The 9,332-nt window shown below is 36.3% G+C and overlaps 1 non-coding gene across 1 annotated transcript; it reads left to right on the forward strand.

Moving 5' to 3' along the window:
- Nucleotides 1-5,767: 5,767 nt before the first annotated feature.
- On the forward strand, nt 5,768-5,874 carry LOC121209084 (small nucleolar RNA R71). Its single transcript, XR_005904201.1, has one exon. It is a non-coding gene; the product is annotated as a small nucleolar RNA R71 (small nucleolar RNA).
- Nucleotides 5,875-9,332: the final 3,458 nt, after the last annotated feature.

The following is a 9,332-nucleotide window of genomic DNA, read 5'->3' on the forward strand; positions in this document are numbered from 1 at the left end:
AGTTTGAAAGCCGCTTCGGATCGTCAAAAGTCGTATGCGGATTTAAGGAGAAAAGACATTGAATATCAGGTTGGGGACAAGGTATTTCTCAAAGTTTCACCCTGGAAGAAGGTGCTTAGATTTGGCCGTAAGGGCAAATTGAGTCCGAGGTTCATCGATCTGTATGAAGTATCCGAACAAGTTGGGCCAGTCGCATACCGGTTAATTTTACCCCCTGAGCTTGAAAAGATTCACAACGTTTTCCATGTCTCGATGCTTCGACGATATAGGTCCGACCCGTCGCACGTAATCACTCCATCTGAGATCGAGATTCAGCCTAACTTGAGTTATGAAGAAGAACCGATTCGCATTTTGATGCGTGAAGTAAAAGAGTTGCGAAATAAGAAAATCCCATTAGTGAAGGTGTTGTGGCATAAACACGGGATTGAAGAAGCCACTTGGGAACTTGAGGAATCTATGAAGGATCGATATCCAAAATTGTTCACCGGTAAGATTTTCGGGGACGAAAATTTCTTATGTGGGGGAGAGTTGTGACAGCCCTAATGTGACCCTAGTCGAAAAGTGGTTTCGGGACCACAAAACCGAGTCAAAAAAATAATTAATTGTTATATTCTATGCTTATCATGTGTGTACATGCATATGTGGAAGTTTCATTCCCTAATTTTGCCAATTGCATGAGGAATTATTAAATAGGGATCAACATGAGACATGGTGAAATATGATAGGCTAATTTTAAGGGGCTTATTAGTGCATGTCAACACAAGGGTGGACTTGCATGTCAATTTGCCCAATTCCCTTATAGTGGCCAGCCAAGATAGATTGATGATGGGCAATATATTTGTTTGAATTAGATATTATAATAAGGAATTGGGTTATTGGAGATAAAATAAATTAAAGAAAGGAATTAAAAAGGAAAAAGATGAATAAAATAAGGGAGGAAGAAGGAGTGTTCATCCTTTTCCTTGTTACAATTGCCATGAGTAAAGAAAACAAAGGTGAAGGAAGGCTCATCTTTCATCTTCTTTATTTGCCGAAATTGAGAAAGGAAAGATTGAAAAAAAAGAAACCAAGGCATTCGGCCATGGCTATTTCAATGGAAAGGTATGCATTGTGATTTTTATTCTAATTGATATTGAGATTTAGTTGATATGGGTATAGTCTAGTTAACCCATGGCAAAATTCATGGATTCATTGTTGGGAGAAAGGAATGGAAGTTGCCGTATGTATGGGTATGTATGTACTTTGGAAAGGAGATTTTTGTGTCATTGAGTTCTTGTTGTTATGTGTGTATGTGCATAAGTATTCGGCCATGCTATAGAATTCATGTTGCAAAATGATTAATGCTTAATGTGATATATAATTGTACGTGTGAATGAACTTGAGAATATCTAAATTATTGGTTGGAGGTGCCGAATGTGGTCTTGGATGAGTTTTAAAGAATAAAAATTTAGGTGACTAGAGGTCGAGGACATTCGGTCAAAGGCTTGTGTGCTAGCAAAATCGGCCTAAATGTCGTTTTGATGTGTTGAATTGAGTAAGCTAGATGTTGGAACAAATAAGGATTCGGCCTTCTAAAACAATAGAGATAAGTGTATGAAAGGCTAAGATTAAGTAGTAAGGCCGAATAGGTTGTAGATAAGGCACTTGTGAGTTCTTGGCCAAGCAATTGACAAATTAAATTAGAGTTCTTGTGACGTATAATGTCAAGTCTAAATTGGTATATTCAGCCACCTAATTAAGTACATAGGTGGTGTTGAATTTAATCTTGCACATTCGGCCATATGGGGTAAAAATGGGTCAAGTGTTCATGAGATGAAATTTTGTGATTTGATGAATTATAGGTGATAGTATAGATATACATATTCGGCCATCACTTGGGAGCTTATGTGATGTTGAGTTTAAAATTAGCAAGGTGATTGCCGAATGTCCGAGTATGCATATGCATGTGTGATTAGATTATTGAAAGTATGGTAATTGCATAAGGTTATTAGCCGAATAGCTAAGAACATGAGGTAGCAACATAAAAATTTTACCATGCCGTTCCGTATGTCATAAAATCATTAAAATGTGAATACCAATATATGTAGCAAAGCGGTTGAATGAGTTAATTTATTTGTTTAAGCTCAAGATCCTAAAGGAGAGGCGTCCAACAAGGGGAAATCGAAGGTCATCGAGTAGCCGACTTGGAATTATTTTACCCAACACAAGGTAAGTCATTAAGCATATAGTTGGTATTGATTTAAATGATCGTAATACCTATGCAATTGTGTTTAATGAGATGAAATGTATACAAATGTATATGTATGTAGAGATGAAATTGTCGAATGTAAAAAGGCAGTGAAGCATATAGAGTGGTTGGTTTTCGGCACTAAGTGTGCGGGCAATAAGTGTTCACGGTTGTGAGATTGGCACTAAGTGTGCGGGCTTGAAATGCATGGCACTAAGTGTGCGAGTTTAAAGTACATGGCACTAAGTGTGCGTGGTTGATTATTAAGCACTATGTGTGCGAACCCACTATATATATTTTCTATCAATTATTTATATTAAGGGTGCGACCTTACCGAGTCGATTTCGGACAGCGGAAAGGGGTAAGTACCTTGAGTTCATGGCTGATAGGCGCTATGTTTATATTTGGAGTTGAGCTTGGTAAGTTTTGAACCTATGTGACAATTATAATTGAAGTCATGTGCATAAGGTTCATCGTGGAATAGGTGAAAGGTCATTTAGTTGTATGATTGTAACGAAAATAAAATGATGTATGAAAATGCCTCAATTATCCTATTGATTAGTATATGGAATGTGAATGTATGACTTGGTATGAGATTGAACCGAAAGGTCTAAGGAACTATGGTATAGTTCGGTTTGGATGGAGTAATTAGCCTCGTTCCATTTTGTTTCCTCTTGTGATAATGTTATTAATGGATGGTAGTGCATTGCTTATGACTTACTGAGTTATATACTCATTCGGTGTTTGCTTGTCACCTATTTTAGGTTTCTTGGACTCGTCTTTTTTGCGTGCTCAGACCGTCATCGAAGTCATCACACCGGCTAGCAACTTTTGGTACTTTCTTCTTAGTTGGTCTAGGAGAACATTTCGGCATGTATAGGCTATTATGTTTTGTTTGAAATTTGGTATGTAAACTTTAGCCATGCGAAAATGGCATAAATGTTCGTTTGGATTTGGTTCTATGATGCTTGGTCACAAGTCTTGGTAATTCGGTTGTGGTTGAGTATTGGATGAGGTCTACTCGATTATTACGCCATATGTCATGGCTAATTTATTTTCGATGTTAAATTCATGATTTGGTAATAGTGTAGTGGGGAGATGCTCGGTGATGATTAGTCTTTGGCATGGCTAGTCATGGTCATAAATTGTGACATGTATGATGAATTATTAGTTAGATCAAGGAAAAATCACGAAATAGGCATAGTCTGCTTTAGTAACAGATGCTGACAGCAGCAGTGTTGTGAGATTGAAAATTCACTAACAATAGTAGAAATGGAATTAAATAATGAATAAATTAGGTAATCGAATCTTGATGAGTCTATTTTCATATGGAAGAAACGAAATGACCATATGAACTTTATGTTAGGAGATAATTAAATTCTTGTGAAGTAGTGCCAGAGCGATTTCTGGATCCCCTGTTATGACTTAGAAAATTCACCGTAAATTTTATCGAGATAATTAGAGGTCGTGCCTTATATGTACAGATTCATTATTGAGTCTAGTTTCATTAGAGACAAACGGCATAGGCATTGAAGCCCTTTACAGGGAGAAATTTAAATCGTAAGGTACAGACGTCAGTGTAGTCGAACCTTGAAATAGGGGAAACTTTAACAAATAAACTGTACTAATTGGCCCAACCAAAAATTCTACAAAAATTCCACCATATAGATATATGAGTCTAGTTTTGGGGAAAATTTCTGGAATTGGATTTCGAGTTTCAGAACTCAAAATATGATTTTTAAAGCGACCATGATACAGTAGCCAGCTTGCCTGGAACAAAAAAAATATAGGGGGAAATAAATGAAGTAAGCCGGTAACACCTCGTGTTCGATTTCCGGTAACGGCCATGAGTTCGGGGTGTTACAATTCGTCTAGCTCCTCTATCCGTAGTCTTCGTTCTTCTTGGACGTCTTTGTTCTCTTCATGATAGTAGCGCACTGTCTCTGTTGTTTTTGTTCGAGGAAGTTCCTGCAAGGATGATTGAATATTAGTTTTATCATCGACAGTTTTTATAGCAGTATTTTGAGTCTTAGAGGTTTTGACTGAGTCGTATGCTTGGAGTGTTACTGCGTCGTCACCTGCACGAAGAGTTAGCTCTCCTGTGCCTACATTAATAATGGTTTTGGCAGTTGCTAAAAATGGTCATCCTAAAATTATAGGTACCTCGTTATCCTCATCCATATCTAAGACAACGAAGTCTACTGGGTAAATAATTTATCAATTTTAACGAGAACGTCTTCAATAATACCATTAGGAAATCAAACTGTTTGTCAGCCAAAGTATGATCATCCTAGTCTGTTTGGGTTTACCGAGACCTAGTCGTTTAAACATTTTATATGGCATAACATTTATACTTGCCAGTAGATCAGCTAAAGCATTATTCACAGATAGACTACCAATTAAGCAATGAGTTGTAAAACTCTCTGGATCTTTCAATTTGTTAGATAGTTCATTCTTTAGAATAGCTGAGTAGACTGCATTGAGTTCCACATGCAATGTAGCGTCTAATTTCCTTTTATTGCTCAGAATTTCCTTTAAGAATTTTGTTGAGTTGGACATCTACGAAAGAACTTCAATAAAAGGTAAGTTAATATGTAATTTCTTTAAGAGTTTGGCAAACTTACCGAATTGTTCTTCTGTTCTATCTTTTGTCATCGCTTTAGGATATGGCACACGAGGTTCATGTTTTGTACTTACCTGTTTGGGATCATTATTTTTTACCTCTTCTCGTCCTTTGTTCATCACGTTGTCTTGCTATATTTCTGGCTCGGGTGCAATGAATCCTTCCTTATCTTGGGTGCTAATTGCATTGAGGTGTCCTCTCAGATTAGGTTCAGTATTACTTTGTAGGCTACCTTATGGTCGTTAGGAGATTAGTTTGGATAGCTAGCCTATCTGAGTTTCGAGTCCTTGGATCGATGCTTGTTGATTCTTAAGTGTTGTCTCGGTATTTTGGAAATGGGTTTCTGAAACTGAGATGAATTTAGAAAGCATCTCTTCAAGGTTTGGTTTTTTCTCTTATTGATAAGGTGGCTGTTTAAAACCCTGAGGATTTTGTGGCTTTGGATTTCCTTGACTCCCCAAGAAAAATTTGGGTGGTTCCTCCAACCTGCATTATAAGTATTACTGTATGCGTTATTTTGAGATCTAAAGTTATTAGTACTCATATAGTTGACTTGTTCCTCTTCAGTTGTAGGATTGAAGGATTGATATTCTGTATGCACACCTCCTCCGCTTGAGTCACACCTCATTACTGGATGTACCTGCGTAGAACTAAGAAAACTATCAATCTTTTTATTTAGAAGTTCTACCTGATTAGAGAGCATAGTGACTGAATCAATATTATAGATGCCGGCTATTTTTGTTGGCTTTGTCCTCATAACTTGACACTAATAGTTGTTCAATGACATCTCCTCTATGAATTCATAGGCATCTTCTGGTGTTTTATTTTTGATGGTTCCTCCAGCAACTGCGTTAATCATTTGTCTTGTCGAGGGATTCACACCATTGTAGAACGTTTGAACTTGCAGCCAAAGTGGTAACCTATGGGGAGGGCACCCTCTCAGTAAGTCCTTGTATCTCTCCCATGCATCATAAAGTGTTTCTAAATCCATCTGCACAAAAGAAGAGATATCATTACGCAATTTAGCTGTTTTAGCTAGCAGAAATATTTTAGTAAAAACTTCTCGGTCATTTGTTCCCAAGTAGTGATAAACCCTCGTGGTAACGAGTTCAACCACTGTTTGGCTTTGTTTCTCAGTGAAAAGGGAAATAACTGAAGATGAATAGCATCGTCAGAAATTCCATTAATTTTGAATGTATCGCAAAATTCAAGAAAATTCGTACGTGTTGGGATCCTCATCCTGCAAACCATCAAACTGAACAAACTACTGTATCATCTGAATTGTGTTAGGTTTTAGTTTGAAATTATTCGCAGCAGTAGCAGGTCTAACTATACTAGACTCAGTTCCTGTTAAAGAAGGTTTAGCATAGTCATACATAGTACGTGGAACAAGATTTTGATTAGCTACAATTGCAGGAGGCAGCTAATCGCCTGGGTTTTCAGCCATCTCATCGGTTGGGGTTTGAGTATCGTCTACTCACTCGTTCTCCGTGTAGCGTAAACTACGCCTTATTTCTCTTTGATTTTTGCGAATTATACGATCGATTTCTTTGTCAAAGAGTAATGGTCTTGACGGGTTTCTTCTAGTCATAAACTATAAAAACCTGCCAAGAGAGAAAAAAAGTAAATTAATAAATAATAAAATAAAATAAAATTGCAAGAAAAATAAATGGCTAAAGTAATAAAAATTTAGTGTTCCTAATATTTCAGTTCCCCAGTAGCGACGCCAAAAACTTGATCGCGTGATTCGTAACAAGTAATAAATTTTTATAATGAAGATCAAACCTAGACTAACTATTATCACGACGAAAAGGCAAGCGCACCTATCGAACAATAGTATAGTAATGGCAAGACCTGGATATCGTACCTAAGGGAACCAAAAGTACTAGTAATAACTATCTTTTTATTATCTAGCCTAAGAATAAGAGGGTTTGATTTAATTAACTAATTATTTAAACTAATTAACTAATTTAATTAAAGCAAAGAGAAAATTTAGAAAAAGACTTGAAGAAAAACAATTGATAAAGACGACACCCAAGGAGGAATCCACCTAGATTTCACTTGTTATCTGACTCTGAACCGAGCGATTTATTCACTTGACTTGATCTGTGAGACTCTGTAACCTATGTTATTATCCCTTTCGAGACTAATAACGTCTAGTCCTCAGCTGAATTAATTGAAATTTCTTTCTTAATTAAAACCCCTAGGGAAGCAGTCCATATTAGGTTTCACCTTAATCCGGCAAAATCTCGTAACCCTATTTCTAGGCGTTCGATCAACTTCGCTTAATTATGCGAAATCTACTATTAGGCAGGGTCTATTCCTCCTCTGCATAAGCACATCAAGCCATGAATTAATACCTGGAATATTAACTCAAGCATTAAGACCACATAATTAAGAACAAATAAAGTATTTATCATACAGTTCAGATAATAATAATAAGATCCATCATAGGTTTTATCCCCCTTAGGTGTCTAAGGGGTTTAGTTCATAATAAAATAAGACTACATCTCAAAAGTATGAAAATAACAAAACATAAAGAAAACTCTAAAACCGCTGAAGGAATTCTGAGAGAGATCTTCAGTCTTGGAGTAGCTCCGGCTTTTGAGATAGATCGTCTGGCTTTCTTCAAGTAATTCCTAACGTGTGGTTCTGTATTCCAGAAAAGTTCAGGAAAGAGTGGTCCCCTTCTAGGTCACATTTAGGGTGTTTAGATAGGCTTTGGATTGGCTTTCTTCCTCCCTAAGTATCCTTTTCTGTGTAAAATGTAACTCTTTGAAAAAGGGACACGCCCGTGTGCCATGGCTGTGTGACTTGATTACCAGGCCGTGTTCGATCTATTGAATTGGACACGACCATGTGGGCTCAATGGTCAGGCCGTGTGAATCGTGAAAACCTTGGTCGACATCCCCGAAGGCCACGGGCGTGTGAGATGCCCGTGTGGCAAGGCTTAGGTCGTGTCATCTTCTCGATTTGGTCTATTTTGTCCCTTTTTACCTTGTTTTTGGCTCCTTTTGACTCTTGGTGCTCTCCTGAGTACAAAACAAGAAATAAACGGATTAAGAGCACCAAAATCCACAAATCTAGTAATAAACACCCATAAATATGCTAAGTTTTTGGGGTATAGATATGTATAATTTGGCATTTATCAAATACCCCCACACTTAAGCATTTACTTGTCCTCAAAAAAAATTCTCATTTACTGCTAGAATTCATTCCTCTCAACCACTTAATCTTTACTGATAATGTTACAAGTTATTCCACAGAAAATCATACAGTGAGAATTCAACTATAGGGGCATTAAAAGCCTCAAACAATCTAAATCGAATACTTTGACAACAAAATTATAGGTAATCTCCTTCCTTCAAGTAATTAACTTTAGTCCTAAATATACAAGAGATGACATCCTCACTAAAGATTCACTCAAATCATGAAAAGTGTTTAAGGTTCAAGATTCGGCACTCGATTGTCTAACATGAAAAGTTATTACCCTAGGCTTGCATGAAAATCAAATCTCCACCACTTGTAAATGATATGATACACTAATCAAAAGATATTTGCATGGTTGTAACGGGGTTTAGGTTACAAGTATGGATACAAGTTGAAGAGACAAAGGTTAGAATTGAGAGAATTTCAATATATTACCCCACTACCAAAAATTTAATTACTGAACCACAAACAAATATCTAGAACTAGTTTACATGAGTTCATGACAACTTTAGCTTGTTGAGAATTACAATATAATACTGAGTTTTTTTTTAAGAACAAATCAAGTTGATACAATATAGAAATCATACTTCATGATTCAGTAACAAAAAATGGCGAAATAGCGAGGTAACAATATTAAATTCAATCTCGATAAAAAGGGTCAAATTTAGTAGGAGGATTTCAACAATAATGGGTTAATAGTTTAATGATGAGGGTTAATTAATGAAAAAGGATTAGTAGGCTCAAGGGGTTTCACTAAGGGTTTAATTATGTGGGAAGGTTTTTTATGGAGTAAATGGGTTAAATCCTAAGTGCCTTTATCATCTCAGTATATCAAATCATACGTGTGATCTCGATATGTATAATTGAAGCAACTTCTAGAATAACAGTTCAATGTTGACACACTTAAACCATAAAAGAAGTGAGCAAGAAAGAAAGCTATATCCTCAAAAGGCTCAAAAATCTCACCAAAAATTTGGGTTTTGATGTCATTCATGTATACTTAAGATTTCAAGATAATACCTCAATTTAGGAAAATAATCTAAATATTTTAGTTCTCAAAATATCAACTTATCATGCTCGATTCTCTAATGTCCTATAACCAAATAATCATGCATAATTCCCATGGTCTAATTCATGACATACCAACAATAATTATAGATCAATCAGAATTTATTCGATCAAGATTATGAGAAAATCACTTAAGCACAAGACCAACTTCAGGGATTTGAGAATAATGCAAAAAGTTAGGTTTCATGTTCACCCCCCCTCACT

Source organism: Gossypium hirsutum, chromosome A10 (genome assembly GCF_007990345.1).
Source record: "Gossypium hirsutum isolate 1008001.06 chromosome A10, Gossypium_hirsutum_v2.1, whole genome shotgun sequence".
NCBI lineage: Eukaryota > Viridiplantae > Streptophyta > Magnoliopsida > Malvales > Malvaceae > Gossypium > Gossypium hirsutum.